General features: G+C 44.8%; 1 long non-coding RNA gene across 1 annotated transcript; it reads left to right on the top strand.

Annotated features, from left to right (window-relative positions):
- The first annotated feature begins 1,540 nt into the window (after window positions 1-1,540).
- On the top strand, window positions 1,541-20,690 carry LOC142471244 (uncharacterized). The gene is made up of 3 exons (XR_012789380.1): window positions 1,541-1,607; window positions 9,680-9,862; window positions 20,372-20,690. It is a non-coding gene; the product is annotated as an uncharacterized LOC142471244 (long non-coding RNA).
- The last annotated feature ends 249 nt before the right edge of the window (window positions 20,691-20,939 follow it).

Raw genomic sequence — 20,939 nt, 5'->3', positions numbered from 1 at the left:
TTGTGGCCTTGTCTATGTGGGCATGACCACAAGGGAAGTTCGCTTTCGTGTGCTTGAACAAACGCGTAACATCAAAAATGCGAGACGTGACTTTGATTCATTTAAAAAGATCACATCAGTGGCCCGTCATTTTCTACAGCATCATGGGTCCAACTGTGCGGCTCTCACTGCGTTCGCTTTCGACAGGGTCTCTCTGGGTGTCTGTGGTGGTGACTTAGAGAAGGCCCTGTTGAGGAGGGAATGTAGGTGGATTGTTCAGTTGGGCCCCATGATGCCACAGGGACTAAATGATTATATGGGCTTCGCTATGTTTCTTTAAATGTTTTATTTTTCAGATTATTTTGGTATTATTTAAGATGCTTTAATATATGGTTCTCTTTTTTCTCTTTCTGCTCTCCTTTATCGCTGTATACCAAGGACCAGCATCTCCTGTTGGGAAAACGCGCTATGTGACTTCCTCTATGAGATTGGCTTACAAGATCACTCTCCAGGATATCCAGACAACCTTACCACTCTGGAGACTACAACTGTTGATGTGGACCTATGGATAGTGTTGATGATAAGAATTCTACCGCCGCACACTCCAATCGATATGGGACTGTCCTATCAGATCGCTCTTCAGCATATCTTTACAATTTACCAATCTGGAGACTATAATCCTTGATGTGGATCTGTGGACACTGATGATGAGGATGATGATGATGATGATAAGACACTAACCGTCGTAATTGGTTTCTATTCCAGTCCCTTTTCAGAATACTGTATGTAGAAGAAGGATGACACTTTTTTGACAAGATTTTTTTTATTCAATATGATTTTCATTTTGTGTAAACTTGGATGATATACATTGTGCTCTAGCAACAGAGCAGCACCATATCTATGGATGTGGTGACCTAATGCCCTAGCATTACATGTGATAATTCTGTTCATAATGATTTTACTGTTTCACAGCTGCTCTATAGATATTATCATATTTCTGGCTGTGCACAGTAATGTAGTGATGCAATAATAATCTCCTTATGCCCTTTCTTTCCAAGAGAGATAAATCTCTGCATGTACTTAATAGTCCAGACACTCTAATATTATGTATTATTGCTACTACTAAATAACTAGATCACGTGTGTTCTATCTCAAATGGAGGTCAAGAAGATGTAATATTCATGTTATCCTATGTTTGTTCAGCGATACTGTTTATTTGCAACTTTATCTCTAGATACCTTACTGTCTTTATGTTCTATAGAAGTGTTATTTATACTTCTTTCATTCCCATTATCATTGGGCTCCTGGCATGGAGTGGTGACGGATCGCCAGCAGTGGTAAATATATGCATCCCCCTGCTGTGCTTGTTTATTTCCCTCCCACACGTGCCGCAAGTGCACTTACGTACGGGTACGCTCTAGTTCCCTTACCTCTGTCTCGGGACTTGACAGAAGGAAGTGGCACTGCTTTTTCTAGTTATGTCTCCTCCTATGGTACTGTTTATTCAGACCACGGAGGTTACTGATGTCACGGCGGCTATGCGCGGTGACGTCACATGTTATGACGGCATTTGCATCACAGTAAACACTCCCCTGCCCGACATTTTCATCTTTCTCAGCTGTTTTCGGGTGAATTTTGGCGCGAAATTTGATTGTAACACTCCCTGACCACTATATATGCTTGGCTCATTCTCCACAACTCCACTCCCCGAAGAAGACTCGTTGTCAAAACGCGTTGGAGTGGGAGTCTGTGGAATTGGGACCCCTGACTTTTTCCATCACAAGAGGCCTCTGCAACTCGTATTTTGGCAACAATTATTACACTGATTTTGGTGATGTATCAATATTCAATATCATCTTGATACATGCTCTTGTCCTAGATTCCTGACATTATCTTAGGCAACATTGTCTTCACTTGAATCTATGGTCATACCATAAGCATACCTCTATTCCTAGTACACAAGTCTGCAGTGTGTGTTACTTTATAGAATAGTGCCGTCTATAGTGCTACCAATTCCTGTGTACCAATACTTTTTGGCTGTGCATTATATCAGCCTTGGTGATTCTTTTGACCAATTTATGTGCCTTTGTCCTCATGGTATATATGTATTGTCAGTTGTGAGTCCCCCCCCTCTTTTATATTTCTCTCCCCCTGTTTTTATTTTTATACTAATACATTTTGTAATAATACTTATATCTATGTTATGCCCGTGTGCTTTATTATAAGGATACTTTTTTGTTGTGCTATACATTTGTTATACTTGAGCACCACTGTCTATTGATACTCTATCATATACTTAGGACAGTTTTTGGGCGACGGTCACGAATTGTGTTGATGCGGTATACTTTGGGTTTTTTGTATATATATACACATGTATGTATATGTATGTATGTATGTATGTATGTATGTATGTATGTATGTATATATATATATATGTATATATATTTAGTTAAGTTATGGTGAGTAAAAAAATTGACAAAAACCCTCCACAACAAAGCATATAGCAAATGGAAATATAACTGTATGCTCATTTGCATGTCTTAGGCAGGTCTGCAACCCCGCCTTTCACCATTATCACCCAGCACACAGCACTTTTGAAGCAAAAAGTGCCACTGTGTACTCATTTGCATGTCATTTCCCAGGATCCCTTGCTGCAGTAGAAGTGCTGTGTGCTGGGTGATAATGGTGAAAGGAGGGGTTGCAGACCTGCCTAAGACATGCAAATGAGCATACAGTTATATATATATATATATATATATATATAGAAAATGAGGGGTGAGGGGGAAAAGAACTCTCGCTTCAGCGAAATCTACAGGAATAAATTGGTAACAAAGGTGCAAAAGGGGATAAGGAACAATTATGAAAATGGACGAAAGCACAACCTTTTGAAAGCACTCATTGTATAGTATGAATTGATGACAAGTTTAAAATCCAAACTTTAATAGTATTGAAATAAAAAATATTAGGGGGAGAAAAAGTTTACAACTAAATATATCTAATATATATCTAATATATATATATATATATATATATATATATATATATATATATATGATAAGATTTTATATTAATTAAGGAATACAAATACATCTCCTGGGGCAAAACCCCAATGATGCCTACTGTATGTAGAGTGAAGGCTCTAATATTGTCACACTGCGCCCACCACAAAGAGGGGATGTATTAACCGCCGCCCTACAACCGCGGAGCTAGGTCCGGAATGTGTAGTCGGAGTCGTGGAGCTGGGTCGGGGTAGGAGAGTTCGGGGAAGTCGTGGTACTTGCGTGATCCAGGGGTTGGAGAGAGAAGAATGGTCGTTATCCGACGCCGTGATCGAGTAGAGAGCGGGGGTCCAATAACAAGCCGAAGTCCAGGGGTAGAGAAGAGACAGGTCCAGGTACGAGCAGGGGTCACAACACGAGTCAGGCAAGGCACAGGAACAGGCAAGATCCAAGAAGCAGCAAGCTTAGCACAACAGTGTTTATGTTCAGCAAAGTGAAAGTGGAACAGGAAGGCATTTAAAGGGGAAAGCACCAATCAGGAACTAGCACATGATGACCTCACACATAAGCCACGAGCCGATAGGGTAGTGCAGGATTGGCTGCTGGTGTAACACAGGTGATGCTGCTAGTGTTTGCTGGCGCGCGGCATTTGCGCGTACGAGGAGTGCAACGCAGAGTGGGTGCCGTGGTGATACTGCGGGAGCGCGCCTCCGTGGATGAAGCATTGCTCAGCTGCATGCGCACAGATAGCGGTCTGTGAATGCCAGAGGTACAGCCATGTGATGCGTGCGGGGGCGGAGCCTGGTGGCGATCTTGACGGTAACCCCCCCCTTCAGGGGAGACCTCCGGATGACCCAGGGCAGGCTTCAAAGGGTATTTGTGATGAAAAGCCCTGACCAATCTGGAAGCGTGTACCTGTTCCCGAGTGATCCATTCACGTTCCTCTGGACCAAAACCCCTCCAATGAACGAGGTACTTCAGTTTCCCCTTTGATACTATGGAGTCGAGAATTGTCTGCACCTCAAACTCCTGTTGACCCTGCACAAGAACAGGCTGAGGTGGCAAGTCTCGAATGGATGATTGGGGATCCTGGATAAAAGGTTTCAAAAGTGAAATATGAAAAGCGGAAGGAATCTTCATGGTTGCCGGCAATTTAAGCCGGTAGGTGACAGGATTGACCCTCTCCGTAATGATGAATGGGCCAATGAATCTGGGTGCCAATTTGGGTGAAGAGACCTTGAGACGAATATTCTTCGTAGAAAGCCAGACCTTTTGTCCCGGAGTAAAAGATGGAACCTCCCGACGGTGACAATCGGCTTGTTTCTTCTGCATATTGATGGCTTTTCTCAGATTCCCCTGAATCTTCTCCCAAGAGTCCTGGAGGCACTGGATTATGTCCTCGGCGGCGGGAACTCCCGAACTGGAGACTGTGGAAGGAAAGGCCGAGGGATGAAATCCATAATTCGTGAAAAAAGGGGACTGTTGAGTGGACTCATTTCTAAGATTATTATGTGAAAATTCTGCCCATGGGAGGAGATCAGACCAATTGTCCTGTGAATCCGAGACAAAACAGCGAATGAACTGTTCTAATGACTGATTGGTCCTTTCCGTTTTTCCATTCGTTTGTGGGTGGTACCCAGAGGAGAAATGAAGTGACATGCCCAGACGTTGGCAGAAGGCTCTCCAGAATCTGGAGATAAATTGCGAGCCTCGCTCCGAGACTATGACTTGTGGAGTATGAAAATCTCCTTGACGAAGACCTCTGAGAGTTTAGGCGCGCTGGGCAAACCTTTAAATGGGATGAAATGCGCCTGTTTAGAAAAGCGGTCCACGACCACCAGTATGGTGTTAATCCCTTTAGAGCTGGGTAACTCCATGATAAAATCCATGGAGAGATGTGTCCATGGACGATCTGGAATTGGCAGTGGTTGAAGAAGGCCTGCCTCCCTATTGCGAGGCGTTTAATTCTGAGCGCATATGGGACACGAAGCCACAAATTTTTAAATGTCTTTGCGCATGCCTGGCCACCAGAAGGTGCGCTCCAACAAGTCGATTGTTCTCCTGGTGCCAGGATGACCAGCGGTCCTGGAAGCATGACCCCATTCCATCACTTTCCTATGGACGTTCGTGGGAGTGAACAGGCGTCCTTCTGGAACCTTGAGGCCTACAGGGATGTTACGTTGAGCCCTGGTAATGTGTGGTAAGGCGTCAAAGGTGTTGGCAGACAAAATATATGCGGGAGGAAGTATAGTCTATTGACAATCCTCTGCTCTGTCCTCGACCAGGAATTGTCTGGATAGTGCATCGGCTTTTATGTTTTTTGAACCAGGAATATATGATATAAGAAAGTTAAAACGGGTGAAAAATAGGGACCACCGTGCCTGTCGTGACCCCAAGCGACGCGCACCTTCAATGTAGAGTAGATTCTTGTGGTCAGTCAGGATAGTGACCGGAGTCTCTGTACCCTCGAGAAGGTGTTGCCATTCTTCTAAGGCCATCTTTATTGCGAGGAGTTTGCGGTTTCCTACATCATAGTTTCTCTCCGCAGAATAATTTTTTTTGGAAAAAAACGCACATGGATGCAGGCGGGCCTGCGGGTTTTTCCTCTGAGACAGTATTGCCCAAACTCCTACGTTGGAGGCGTCCACTTCCAGCATGAAAGGTAACCCTGGATCTGGGTGTACCAAGATGGGAGCAGAAGAAAAGGCTTTCTTTAATTTTTCAAACACTCTGTTGGCTTCGGGAGACCAGTGTGTTGGATCCGCCCCTTTTTGGGTTAAAGCCGTAATAGGTGCCACTATAGAGGAGAAGTTTTGAATAAAGCTCCAATAGTAATTTGCGAACCCAAGAAATCTTTGGACGGCTTTAAGAGATAATGGACACGGCCAGTCCGTAACTGCTTTGACCTTGTCGGGATCCATGGCGAGTTCAGTGTTCGAAATAATGTAACCGAGGAAGGAGGTTGAAGACTGATGAAAGTGGCATTTCTCCAGTTTGGCAAAGAGCTTATTCTCCCATAGCCTTTGAAGAACTTGTTTAACATGTACTGGATGTTCCTGAATGTTTTTGGAGTAGATCAAAATGTCAGCCAGGTACTCAATTACATGTTGGTCTAACAGGTCCCTGAAGATTTAATTAACAAAGTCTTGAAATACGGCTGGTGCATTGCAGAGACCAAATGGCATCACTAGGTACTCGTAGTGCCCATCGCGAGTATTGAAGGCCGTTTTCCACTCGTCCCCCTGACGAATCCTTACCAAGTTGTAGGCCCCTTGTAGATCCAACTTGGTAAAGATGTTGGCGCCCTGTAGCCTATCGAACAGTTCGGAGATTAACGGGAGAGGATAATGATTCTTTACAGTAATCTTGTTGAGGCCGCGATAGTCAATACAAGGGCGGAGCGAGCCATCCTTCTTTTTTACAAAAAAGAAGCCTGCACCAGCAGGTGAGGGAGATTTTCGAATAAAACCCCTCTGAAGATTCTCCTGAATGTAGTCTTTCATAGCTTTAGTCTCAGGCAGAGACAGTGGATAGGAGCAACCTCTAGGCGGAATGGCACCGGGCAACAAATCGATGGGGCAGTCATACGGGCGGTGCGGTGGAAGTTCCTCTGCTTGCTGTTTGTTGAACACATCCCGGAAGTCTTCGTATTCTACTGGAAGTTGTACTCTGTCTGGATCAGGTACAGATACTCCCGCCAAAGCCTTTGAAGGGGGTAAGCAATGCTTCTGCTATTGAGGGCTCCAGCGGATAGGCAAAGACTCCGTCCAGTCGATTAGGGGGTTGTGTGTCTGCAGCTACGGAAGCCCCAGTATGACGTCTGCTGAGGGGGTATGGATGGCGTCCAATTGTATAGTCTCGGAGTGAGACTACCCGATCAATATCTGGATGGGTACAGTCTGAAGTGAGATGAACGCGGGTTGCAGCGGACAGCCATCTATCGCTTCGAGACCCACATGACGATCCTTAAGTACCAAGGGTATTCGGTGTCTCTCCGCAAATCCTTGGTCAATAAAGTTTCCCCCCGACCCGGAGTCCAGAAAGCCCTGTGTCGTGACTCGGAAGGTCTCTCCAGATATGGTGATGGGGAGGTTGATCCTAGTGGAAGGTTGCAAGGGAGGTAAGGATGCGGTACCCAGCATGATCCTCCCGACTCTTACTGGGCTGTTGTGTTTCCCCGATCTCAGCGGGCAGGTAGCCAGTAGGTGCCCATTGTTCCCGCAGTGTAGGCATAGGCCTGCGCGTCGTCTGCGCTGCCTCTCACCAAACGAAAGCCTGGTCCCTCCTAGTTGCCTAGGTTCATCTAGCATTGGTGCTGCAGGAGGCACGGATCCTGCTGGATGACAGGTAGAAGGTTGTATACCTTGTTGTTGTCTGCCCCTCTCCATTCTTCTCTCCTGAAGACGCAGATCCATGCGGATGCAAAGAGCCACCAGGTCTTCAAGTCCTCCGGACGGTCCTGGGACGCTAACTTGTCTTTGAGATGCTCGGACAACCCATGCCAGAATGCTGCCGACAAGGCCTCGTCATTCCAGTCGGTCTCAGAGGCCACAATCCGGAACTCCAGCGCATAGCGGGCCACGGTACGGTCCCCCTGAGAAATGTTGAGAAGGGTAGAAGCGGCATTTACCTTGCGACCAGGTGTGTCGAAGACCCTCTGGAACTCAGCGGTGAAGAGATTGATATCGGAGGTCAGGTCTGGTCATAGCTTCCAGATCGGAGAGGCCCAAGCCAGGGCATCGTCGGTCAGAAGGGAAACGATGTATGCCACTTTTGAGCGTTGGTAGAAAAAATGAGAAGGAAGCAGTTCGAACTGTATTGAACATTGGTTCAGGAATCCCCGACAACCCAAAGGATCACCAGCATAGCGGTTAGGGGTAAGTAATCGTGGTTCAAAAGTCGGGGCCACTGGAGTGGAAACAGGTATAGATGTTGCGGGGTTAATAGTAGAGACAGAAAGAACCCTGACCCTGTCAGATAGGGCGGCTAGGTCTTGCTTAAGGTGATCTAGCAGTTTGTCCCTTTGAGCACAGGATCCAATGATTTCCTGAAACCACCCGTCATATTTGTCCAATCGTTGACCCACCTCAGCGGGGTCCATGTTTGTGTGGCTGAACATATTGTCATGCTGCGCCCACCACAAACAGGACTAGACCGCGGGGCTGAGGTGGGGATGTATATAACCGCCGCCCTACAACCACAGAGCCAGGTCCGGAATGCGTAGTCGGAGTCGTCGAGTTGAGTCGGGGTAGGAGAGTTCAGGGAAGTCGTGTTACTTGCCGTGATCCGGGGTTGGAGAGAGAAGAATGGTCATTATACGAACCCGTGATCGAGGAGAGGAGAGAGCGGGGGTCCAATAACAAGCCGAAGTCCAGGAGTAGAGAAGAGACATGTCCAGGTACGAGCAGGAGTCACAACACGAGTCAGGCAAGGCACAGGAACAGACAAGATCCAAGAAGCAGCAAGCTTAGCACATCAGTGTTTATGTTCAGCAAAGTGAAAGTGAAACAGGAAGGCATTTAAAGGGGAAAGCACCAATCAGGAACTAGGAGATGATGACCTCACACATAAGCCACGAGCTGATAGGGTAGTGCAGGATTGGCTGCTGGTGTAACACAGGTGATGCTGCTAGTGTTCGCTGGCAAGCGGCATGCGCGTACGAGGAGTGCGACTCAGAGTGGGTGCCGTGGTGATACTGCGGGAGCGCGCCTCCGCGGATGAAGCATTGCGCAGCTGCGTGCGCACAGATAGTGGTCTGTGAATGCCAGAGATACAGCCACATGACACGTGCTGGGGGCGATCCTGACAAATATATACACACATACACATTGTATGTATATATATATATATATATATATATATATATATATATATATATATATATATGTGTACAGTATATGTGTGCGTGTGTATATGTATGTATACATACTGTAGTTATATATTTTATTCTATTGTGCTTATCATAGGCAGTTTTGGATATATAATGAGATATAATACTATAGGATATTTATCTGATGCATTTGCTTCGATTTAATACAGGTTTTTGTATTTCTTTTAAATGTTATGTTTTGTGTTTACATGTTTTTTGCTCAGATTTGTATAATGTTGTGATTATGTAGATTTATGTGATTTGATTGTGTTGCTTAGATTTGTATACTTTATTTGCAATAATATTGTAACGGGATTTCACGTGCCTTAGTGTGCAGATTAATGTGTTTTATACATGGGATATTAGTAACATTGTGAGCAATTCTAAGTTAGTTGTTTAGTTTTAGATTATTTTGTTACGTTTTCTTGGGATGGATTACTCTCAGTTTGTCACGGTTATACCTATTGGAAGCTCCTGCTGTTCTACCTGGTGTCGGACATCAGCCTGATTAGGTGCGGAGAGAGTGGATCCCGTGCAAGCTGAGAGGCGTCTATTTAAAGAATTGTATCTGAACAGTAGAGTTACTCTTTGATAAAGTGCCGCAGAGGCAGGAAACGCATCAGAGGACTCACCTGTATGTTTGTTTTTTGGCAATATGCCTATTAGTTAAACTTTTTACCCGCCTCCAGTCTAGCCTTTTTTGCAGTGCTCCTACTCTGCCTTTCATTTACCTATCATCTCCATCTACCGGGACGGACGCACGCCATCGGAACAGACAGACAAGTGGTATGTGAGTATACTTCACTGACCTGCAACTGTTTTTTCATCGTAGTAGCCATTGTGGTGTTTGCAGCAATCGGATCACGCCATACGGAGCAAGGGAGTGAGACGAAGGGAGTTCGCAGAGGGAACCGTGGATATGCAATGCGGTGAGGGGCTACAGATTAGCTGAAAATCCCCTATCGAATGCTCAACCCACCCATTGCTATACCAGAGAGCTTTATCAAAACACCAGGTGACCGAGCTACTTTATGTACACCACACAATACCGGGCTATGTTTAGTATTTATACAGCTTGAGTATTGTATATGTTCTGTTCCGTCAATCAACCCCTTGACTTGGGATAATTTTATGGATAATCACGGACACTCCACAGGACATTAGAAGCACCCTCTCAGGATTTAGGTCCTATTGTATTCTTAAGTAGGGCCCAGTTGTTCTAGATTATAGGCCCCAGGGGATGCAAGCAAAGCAGCCATGCCATAGCATCAGACAGGAGGATAAACGAGAAGCCTTTCTCCTTGAGCAGAGCAGAGAGGGGTGAGGTTTCATAATGTATTTCCCTGGAGCTAGGAGACCAAGAGCAGCTACTCTACAATTGATGTGTGGGTGGGTGGGGGTGGGGGGGGGGGGTGGGGGGGAGGGGTTGTGAAGCAATCCTACAAGTGGAAGGGGTAGTGTGAGGTACTTGTTCTGTATGACTCACCGGGGACTGAAAACCTGTCCTGGTTATTGCTGCTTGATATACTGATCCTGCTGACAATAAACCCCAACCAATTTGCAAAGTTCCTGGCAGTCCGTATCAAGTTACTTACTAGACGTTCCTGTGAGTGATTACCCCTGCCCCTGGCAGAGCCTTTGCAGGTGGAGGCGCTGCACCCTATCCTGAAAAAGATGAATATCGACCCTCCAAGCTCCCTGTCTGCTGAGGCCCAGGATCCTCGAAACCTATAAGTGAGCACCAGAACACTAGATCCTCATTCTATTTCACTTGGGGGGGGAGGGGTTACACCTTATACCCAAAAATTATTTTAATCTGTGAGAATCTATAGAAGTCAATAAAATGCTGATGCTACAAAATCAGTGAGACTCAGAAAATCAGTGAAATTCAACAGGTCTACTACTATTCTCCTAAAGCCCCTCAATATAACCTCATGCCATCCTATAATCTAATTATAATCATGTGACATCGTGTCATCTTTTTATGATCATGCCATCCGATTATCTAATGTTTATAATGGCTTCCTATTATCTCATCATCATAAACATGCTATCCTATAATCTCATCATTTAAAACATACCATTATATATCTACATAATGATGCCAACCAACCAGATTATAGTAATTTCATCCGACCTCATTATAAATATTCCACTCTAATTTATTAATATGACACCTTACATAATCATGCCATTCTAAATATGAAGTATTAAATGAGGACGTGAGAGATAAGATCCATGTATTTCAGGGCATATAAAAATATACAAGAAATGAATGTCATGATGATTATAAATTCTAATCATAAGGACATCCATTTCTTTAATTGTCTTGTAATAACCAGTAATAGATCACAAGCTATACATTATATATATATATATATATATATATATATATATATATATATATATATATATATATATATATATATATATTGTGACAAACGGCTTACTCCGGGGCTCCGCCGTCTGTCCGGGACTGTTAGAACACGGTCTTTTAGGGTAGGTTAAATGATGAGACGTCACGTACTGTTCCTTTAAACAGGCTATGCCTGGTTTATTCAGTCCCAGGCACTGAGACTGCCACAGTTTAAACAGAAAACAAAGCCAAACAAAAAGCTGCTCGTCTGAGCGATAACTTAAACTTAGATGTCCCTGACTCAGAGTTGGAAGTGGCTTGTCCACTTCCACCAACAAAATAAGTACCTTTGCAGTCTTTAGACAAACTAACAGAATGAATGAAGCGATTTGGGAAAGAGGCTTTCTCACCCCTCTGCAGTTCAGCAGCCTTCCAGGCTCTTGGGCGGGGCTCAGAGGAAACAGGAAACAGGTCTTATATACCTGAACTCTAATCAGCATGACAGGTGACAGAAAACAGGCAGCAGACAAACTGTGGAATGGAGTGCCTGTACCACGAGGCTGCCCTGTTCAGCTTAGACAGGACAGAAACTGTTCAGTATCCTGGGAGCCCTGTATATGGAGTTTATTACCAACCCCTGGTTTCTGTCACATATCCTCCCCCCCAGCTCAGACCTCGAGGGGTGAGCGACCATGGATATTAGGGAGTGCATCCTTGACAACCCGTCGGCATTGCCATGTTTGTGCCCCGACCTGTGTTCCACAGAAAATTTAAAGGGCTGTAGGCTTAGGAACCACCTGGTCACCCTAGCGTTCTTCTCCCTATTTTGACACATCCAGGTAAGGGGTGCATGATCTGTGACCAATCGGAACTTTCTCCCCAACAGATAATACTTGAGTGTCTCTACAGCCCACTTTATTGCGAGACACTCTTTCTCGACTATGGAGTAATTTTTCTCCTGGGGATTTAGTTTCCTACTTAAATAAAGGATGGGGTGCTCCTCCCCTTGAGACTCCTGGGAGAGTACCGCCCCCAGCCCTACCTCAGATGCGTCGGTTTGGACTACGAACTCTTTGGAGAAGTCAGGTGTGACCAACACTGGTTGGGCACAGAGAGCTTCTTTCAGGCTTCTAAAGGCCTGTTCGGCTTCGGGGGACCACTTTACCATTAGCGGTCCTCTTGCTTTTGTGAGGTCGGTTAGTGGGGTTGCCTTAGTTGCAAAATTGGGAATAAACCTCCTATAGTAGCCAATTAACCCCAAAAAGGTCCTTACTTGTTTTTTTGTGACTGGCCTTGGCCAATTTTGTATCGCCTCTACTTTGAGTGTTTGTGGTTTGAGTAACCCTCTACCAATAGAATACCCCAGATACTTGGCCTCCTCCAGACCAATAGTGCATTTAGCGGGGTTAGCAGTTAGTCCAGCAGACCGAACTGCGTCGAGCACAGCTTGGACCTTTGGAAGGTGGGACTGCCAATCTTCACTATGGATTACCACATCATCCAGGTAGGCGGCAGCGTACCGAACATGTGGTTTTAAAATTTTATCCATCATTCTTTGGAATGTGGCGGGAGCTCCATGTAAGCCAAAAGGCAGCACCTTATATTGAAAGAGGCCGTCTGGGGTTGAGAAGGCTGTTTTTTCTTTTGCCCTTTCTGTGAGGGGAACCTGCCAGTACCCTTTTGTTAGGTCTAGGGTTGTGAGATATCGGGCTTTGCCCAGTCTCTCTACAAGTTCATCCACCCTGGGCATAGGATAAGTATCAAATTTTGACACCGCGTTTAGTTTCCGGTAGTCATTACAAAACCTTGTTGTACTGTCTGGCTTTGGGACTAAAACTATAGGGCTGTTCCACCCACTTTGGGATTCCTCAATTACGCCTAGTTTTAGCATTTTTTTAACCTCTAAACTTATAGCCTCTCTCTTGGCCTCTGGGATTCGGTACGGTTTAAGGTTAACTCGGACCCCCGGTTCAGAGACTATGTCATGTTTAATTACGTTAGTTTTACCTGGCTGTGTAGAGAAGATTTCTTTGTTCCTTCTCACTAAACTCTGGACCTCTCGTTTCTGATGCACGGACAGTGTTTCAGCTATGCTAACCTCTGGGTCAGTTTCTTGATTCTCTGACGGACCTGGGGGTACTAGGGTTAACAAGACCTCTCTATCTTTCCAGGGCTTGAGTAGGTTTATATGGTAAATTTGCTCAGGTTTCCTCCTACCTGGCTGCCTTACCCTATAATTTACTTCTCCCACTCTTTCCAAGACCTCATATGGCCCATGCCATTTAGCAAGGAATTTACTCTCCACGGTGGGAACCAGAACTAGTACCCTATCACCTGGAAAAAAAATTCTGACCCTAGCACCCTTATTATACGTATTCCTTTGTGCTTCTTGAGCTTTCTCCATGTGTTCCCTCACTATGGGTAGGACTGCAGCAATGCGGTCCTGCATTTGGGCAACATGCTCTATTACACTTCTGTAAGGGGTAACCTCGTGTTCCCAAGTTTCTTTAGCTATATCCAGTAAGCCCCTTGGATGTCGGCCATACAATAGTTCAAACGGGGAGAAGCCTGTGGATGACTGGGGAACTTCCCTAATGGCAAATAACAGGTATGGTAACAAACAGTCCCAGTTTTTCCCATCCTTATCGACCGCCCGGCGTAACATGCTCTTTAAGGTTTTATTGAACCTTTCCACTAAACCATCTGTTTGTGGATGATAGACTGAGGTTCTGAGATGCTTGATTTTTAGGAGTTTACATAGCTCTTTTGTTACTTGGGACATAAATGGTGTTCCCTGGTCAGATAAGATCTCTTTAGGAATTCCGACCCGGGAAAACAGAAGTACTAACTCTTTTGCTATGTTTTTAGCAGAGGTGCTACGTAGGGGAACTGCCTCCGGATATCGGGTAGCATAATCTAATATTAGCAATATATGCTGATGTCCCCTAGCAGACTTTATTAGGGGTCCTACTAGATCCATAGCAATCCGGTCAAATGGTACCTCTATTATGGGAAGGGGTACCAATGGGCTGCGGTATGCTTTGAACGGGGCGGTGATCTGACATTCTGGGCATGAGGAACAATAGTTTGTAATTTCTGCCAGAACCCCAGGCCAATAAAAGCTTCGGAGAACCTTTTCTTTTATCTTTTCCACCCCTAGGTGTCCCCCCAATGGATGACTATGTGCGAGGTGTAATACTACGTTACGGAATGTCCGTGGTACCAACAATTGTTTAGTTGTAACTGATTTTCTTTTATCAACCCGATATACTAGGTCGTTCTCTACCTCGAAGTAGGGGTAAGCAAGTGACCTATCTGGTTGGCCATGAGTACTATTCTGGTCCCGTATATTTCCCCTTGCTACCGCTAATGTGGGGTCCTCCCACTGGGCCTTCTTAAAACTCCCAGGACTGACCTCTAGGTCAGCGAGGGTCTTATCCTGTACTGGGGTGGTAAGTGCCTGATCAACATCTTGATTTGGGGTATTCCCTACCAAAGTAGTGATGGGGAAGGGAATTTCACAGCACTCCTCCTTTTCCCCTTTCTTATTTGGGCCCTCGTCAACCTCCATTTCTGAAAAAGGGAAAGGATTTGTTTCTTCTAACACTTCGTTATGGTCTGCTATTGAACTCTGGGCGCTATTCTGAGCTGGGGACCACATTTTTAGAAAATGGGGAAAGTCGGTCCCTATTAACACATCATGTGCCAGTTTGGGTACAACACCCACCTTGAAATCTAAAGAACCAAATTCTGTTTAAAAAAAAACATCAACAGTGGAATATTCATGATTATCCCCATGTATACAACAAATTGCCACTCTTTGTGAACTGTTTACCTGTTTCTTCTTAATGGGCAATAGGTATTCGGACACTAGTGTGACCATACTCCCAGAGTCAAGAAGTGCCCGAACCCTCTTACCATTAACCTTTACAAATGCCCACAGATGGTTATTCAAGGGGTCCTCTGGGCTAGGGCCCATACATTGGGACAACAGCGAATAAGGTTCCACGCTGTTGCATTGCATGGGCTCATCATTTAGTGGGCAGATTTTTGCTGTGTGGCCCCTCTCATGACAATTTACACATTTAGGTACATAGTCTGTGTCCCACTTAGAGCCTTTTCCCGGCTCCCCATGTTGGCTATTGCCCTTAGTGTGCGAACCACTGTTGCTGGTGCTGCGTGAAGGTGGTCGCCGCTCTTCAGCTCCCCTTAACCCCGGTACCCTTTTACCGTCTCTGGAAGAGTCCTGGAACCTCGTGTAGTGGGGTTGCTCCACGACTGTGGGTTGCGGGTGCTCTCCTGCTGCATTGTACCTTTCTACGAGGGCCACAAGCTCATCCGCATTGTGGGGGTCACTCCGACTGACCCAATGGCGTAAGGCAGAGGGAAGTTTCCTCAAGAACTGGTCCATGACCAACCGTTCCACGATGTGGCTTGCTGAGTTGATCTCGGGTTGTAGCCACTTCCGGGCGAGGTGGATGAGGTCATACATCTGGCTTCGGGTGGCTTTATCCATCGTGAAGGACCATGCGTGAAACCTTTGGGCGCGAACAGCCGTGGTTACGCCGAGGCGGGCGAGGATCTCGAACTTCAATTTTGCATAGACGTTAGCTTCGGCTGGCTCTAGATCAAAGTAAGCCTTCTGGGGTTCGCCGCTTAGGAAGGGTGCGATTAGACCAGCCCACTCAGCTTCTGGCCATCCCTCTCTCTGTGCCGTGCGTTCAAACGTGAGAAGATAGGCTTCCACATCATCCGAGGGTCCCATCTTCTGAAGGTAGTGGCTTGCCCTGGTCATTTTCGGAACTGGGGCTGCCGCTGCCAGTGGAAGGTTACTGATAGTCTCCCTCATGATCTCGAGTTCCTGCTGTAAGCCCTGAGCGAACCGCTGTTGCTCCTCTTTCAGCAAGCGGTTTGTCTCTTGCTGGTTTGCATTCGCCTGTTGCAGGGCTTCATTCGCGTCTCTCTGGACAGCGACATTGCGTACCAGCGCACTCACCACGTCTTCCATCTTGTTTGGAGAGAGAGAAAAAAAACCTTTTTTTTTTTTTTTCTTTAAAGTTCTTTAACCCCCAGACCTTTTAGTGTTCTGCCCGCATTCTCCACCATATGTGACAAACGGCTTACTCCGGGGCTCCGCCGTCTGTCCGGGACTGTTAGAACACGGTCTTTTAGGGTAGGTTAAATGATGAGACGTCACGTACTGTTCCTTTAAACAGGCTATGCCTGGTTTATTCAGTCCCAGGCACTGAGACTGCCACAGTTTAAACAGAAAACAAAGCCAAACAAAAAGCTGCTCGTCTGAGCGATAACTTAAACTTAGATGTCCCTGACTCAGAGTTGGAAGTGGCTTGTCCACTTCCACCAACAAAATAAGTACCTTTGCAGTCTTTAGACAAACTAACAGAATGAATGAAGCGATTTGGGAAAGAGGCTTTCTCACCCCTCTGCAGTTCAGCAGCCTTCCAGGCTCTTGGGCGGGGCCCAGAGGAAACAGGAAACAGGTCTTATATACCTGAACTCTAATCAGCATGACAGGTGACAGAAAACAGGCAGCAGACAAACTGTGGAATGGAGTGCCTGTACCACGAGGCTGCCCTGTTCAGCTTAGACAGGACAGAAACTGTTCAGTATCCTGGGAGCCCTGTATATGGAGTTTATTACCAACCCCTGGTTTCTGTCACAATATATATATATATATATGTATATGTATATGTATATGTATATGTATATGTATATGTATATGTATATGTATATGTATATGTATATGTATATGTAGAGGTATCAGTACCGTGTTAGCCGAGCTTCAATAATCAAAAAAAAAAAAAAAAAAAATAGATGATACCGTTCTGTGGCTAACGAAATGCTTTTATTTGTGCGAGCTTTCGAGATACACTGATCTCTTCTTCCGGCGATGTTACAATGAATGAAGCAAAAGGTAAACTTAAAAACAGTGTCTCTTGGAATGTTATCTGTGCTGTACCTTCCCCCGGTGTTTATGTGTTTTATGGCTGGAGGTGTTAAATGGTTACTGAAAGCAAGTGAAGAAAGAGTGTGTATGTGTATCAGTGTGAATAAAAATGAGTGGAGAGCCCACAGTATATACAGTGCTTTACACAAGGTGTGTGTGGAGTGGGACTGGATATAAATGGTGTGGGTGGGTGTGGAAATGTGAGAGTTAGTAGCACAACTACTAGTTGTGCTACTAACTCTCACATTTCCACACCCACCCACACCATTTATATCCAGTCCCACTCCACACACACCTTGTGTAAAGCACTGTATATACTGTGGGCTCTCCACTCATTTTTATTCACACTGATACACATACACACTCTTTCTTCACTTGCTTTCAGTAACCATTTAACACCTCCAGCCATAAAACACATCCACACCGGGGGAAGGTACAGCACAGATAACATTCCAAGAGACACTGTTTTTAAGTTTACCTTTTGCTTCATTCATTGTAACATCGCCGGAAGAAGAGATCAGTGTATCTCGAAAGCTCGCACAAATAAAAGCATTTCGTTAGCCACAGAACGGTATCATCTATTTATTTTTTTATTTTTTTGATATATATATATATATATATGTGTGTGTGTTACATATATATATATATATAGGAGTGTTACACACACACACACACACACACACATATATATATATATATATATATATATATATATATATATATATATATATATATATATATATATATATATGTGTGTGTGTGTGTAACACCCCTACTGCTGCGGCCAAGTTTATTCGAGCATTTGCCCGTTCTTGGCCGCAGCAGTAGCCTGGCGCGCGCCCGAGGGTGACGGGCGCGCGCCGAAGCAGCGGAAGAGCGCCCTCCGATCGGGGCGCTCTCCCTACCGATGCCGGGTCCGCCGGGTCCCCCGGAACCCCCTGCCGCCGTCCCCCACATCGTGGGACACCAGGGCTCCCTCGGGGAGCCCTGGACGCGCGTGCAGGGGGCGCAGGCTCCCGAAGACGCGTGACCGCGCGTCATACGCCGAGGGGCGGCCACTAGCAAGCCGGGAAATCTCCCGGCTTGCGGATCTGGCCGCACTGCAATTAAGTGTGTCGGCAGTGTATATATATGTAACACCCCTATATATATATATATATATATATCACCCCTATCTCCCCCGCCTAAGGGAGATTTGCTGGTAAATAGGTGTTATGGTGCTGTGGTGCTCACCTGTTGGGTCCCAGGAGGCTGCATCTTTCTCTCTCTATTCTCTCTCTATAATCTCACTCTATTCTCCCTCTCTCTATAATCTCTCACTCTCTCTATATATAATCTCTCTTTCTATCTGTCTATCTATAGATATAGATATATCTCTCCTCTCTAAATTCATATAATTTTCTTTCTTGGTATCTCCCTGCCTCTCTTGCCACCATCTGGAAAGCACTTTAATTCTACCAGTCCAAAAAGAATTGGCATCCCGGATATTATTTCTACAGATCAAACATGTAATTAATGAGCCCCCTGCTTTGACTTTGACTCCTCCATGCTGCTGGGCCCCTTCTGTGATTTCTCCTAATACACTTCGTCCGCACCCTCTCCCGAAGGCTTCCCTTGAACCATGCATGCGGCACACATGGACACGGCACCATTTCTCAGATCCACCATTAAGTACATGATGCCAGGCTCATCATGGGGGTTGTCTGCATGTGTATCACTTGTTTGCTGACCCTGCATCATGTAAAGACTCTGCATGCAATGACTCATCCACTATCTCCTTCACAGCGCAGGCCACAGTGATGCGTTAATGTTGGGGAAAGGAGGGAGGGCTCAAGGTCTGACAGATGCCATGCCAGATGTTGGCAGGCTTGTCTAACAGTAAAAATGTTTAAGTATTCTACTGGAGTGTTTGGATTTTTTTCACATTTAGCTATTGTATCTAAGATATATCTGAAATTAAGTTGTACTGTACATCTCAATACTATTTTCCTATTGATTTATATGTTAAGAAAACAAGAAAAAAATCCTTAAAATGCAGATTGTGCAATTTTTTTATTGGGATTGCATCAGTGTTTGTACTCGGATGTCGCAGAAAAAGTTATTCTGTATCCACGTCCCCTCTGGTCCCCCGGTTTCCCGTTCCACACCCCTTACCTCCTGTGCTAGGGGGATGTTGTGGGGGTGGCTACGGGCTCGCCGGCGGCTTCCTCCGCAGGGCGCCGCCATGTTTTCTCTTCTTTCCCCGTATTGGAAATTGGATTACAAGAAGATGTCTTATACATGGGCAAATGTTCCTAGTTCGGACTATAGTTGATATCTCCATCAAAAAGGAGAAGGAGGTGTATTTATATTTATCCCCTTTCAGGAATGTACTATATGAAAATATAAAAATGAGATAAGTTACAAGATATCTTTTATTGATGTCTGTTGGAACAATTATGTACAATATAATTCCTGATAATTTTGAATACATTTACCACAGATTTATTAATTTTGGAGTAGTGTATCAAATAGTACAGGGGAACCATTTTAAATTTATTTAGGAATTAGATATATGGTTTTAGCTTAATATTATATATCAACATCCGTTTTGCATTGGTATGAATATACAATTTAACTGTTTCTTCATATCCATCTTAGTAGCAGCATTATATGTTGCTTTAATGTTATTATGTCTTCTTTGTCTGATCTTTTGCAGGAATGTTTACTTTGTTTTTAAATATCTCTATTGGCGTTTATAGCTGGCAATTTTGGATACTCTGTGATTATATTTGTGTATTAAAACATGCATCTAGACTATATTTATTGAATTCTTCAATCACTAGTCTAGACTTCACAGCTTACCCCTTTTGGTTTATGTTACTTTAAATTAGTCACCCTCTTTTCCCCCTGATTCTGCGGATTTGTTTAGGCTTGTTCATGACACTTGAAGGAGTTTACCTTCCACCAGGTGTATGAGATTAAGTGTTCACTGAGCACCTATTGGCTACTCCACAGGGCAGGCTGGGTATTTGAAGCTGAACTGTCTGTGTTATTTGTACTCTTTGATAAAGCGTGGTTAGCCGTGCGAAACGCGTAAGAGTGTGTCAATGTTGTTTTCCATGCCATTAAAGAGTTTGTAGTGATTTGAGTGGTCCCGGTCTGTTATTTCCTCATCGGGCAGGTGCTCCGTCTAACCTTTTCTTGATTTCTCCTAATAGACTTCGTCCGTGCCCTCTCCCGAAGGCTTCCCCTTGAACCATGCATGCGGCACACATGGACACGGCACCACTTCTCAGATCCATCATGAAGTACATGATGCCAGGCTCACCATGGGGGTTGTCTGCATGTGTATCACGTGTTTGCTGACCCTGCATCATGTAAAAACTCTGCATGCAATGACTCATCCACTACCTCCTTCACAGCGCAGGCCACAGTGATGCGTTAATGTTGTGGAAAGGAGGGAGGGCTCAAGGTCTGACAGATGCCATGTCAGATGTTGGCAGGCTTGTCCAACAATAAAAATGTTTTAGTATTCTACTGGAGTGTTTGGATTTTTTTCAGATTTAGCTATTGTATCCAAGATATATCTGAAATTAAGTTGTTCTGTACATCTCAATACTATTTTCCTATTGAATTATATGTTAGAAAACAAGAAAAAAATCCTTAAAATGCAGATTGTGCAATTTTGTTATTGGGATTGCATCAGTGTTTGTACTCGGATGTCGCAGAAAAAGTTATTCTGTATCCACGTCCCCTCTGGTCCCCCAGTTTCCTGTTCCACACCCC

This window comes from Ascaphus truei, chromosome 1, assembly GCF_040206685.1.
Source record: "Ascaphus truei isolate aAscTru1 chromosome 1, aAscTru1.hap1, whole genome shotgun sequence".
Taxonomy (NCBI): domain Eukaryota; kingdom Metazoa; phylum Chordata; class Amphibia; order Anura; family Ascaphidae; genus Ascaphus; species Ascaphus truei.
This window is presented reverse-complemented; position numbering and strand designations above follow the sequence as displayed.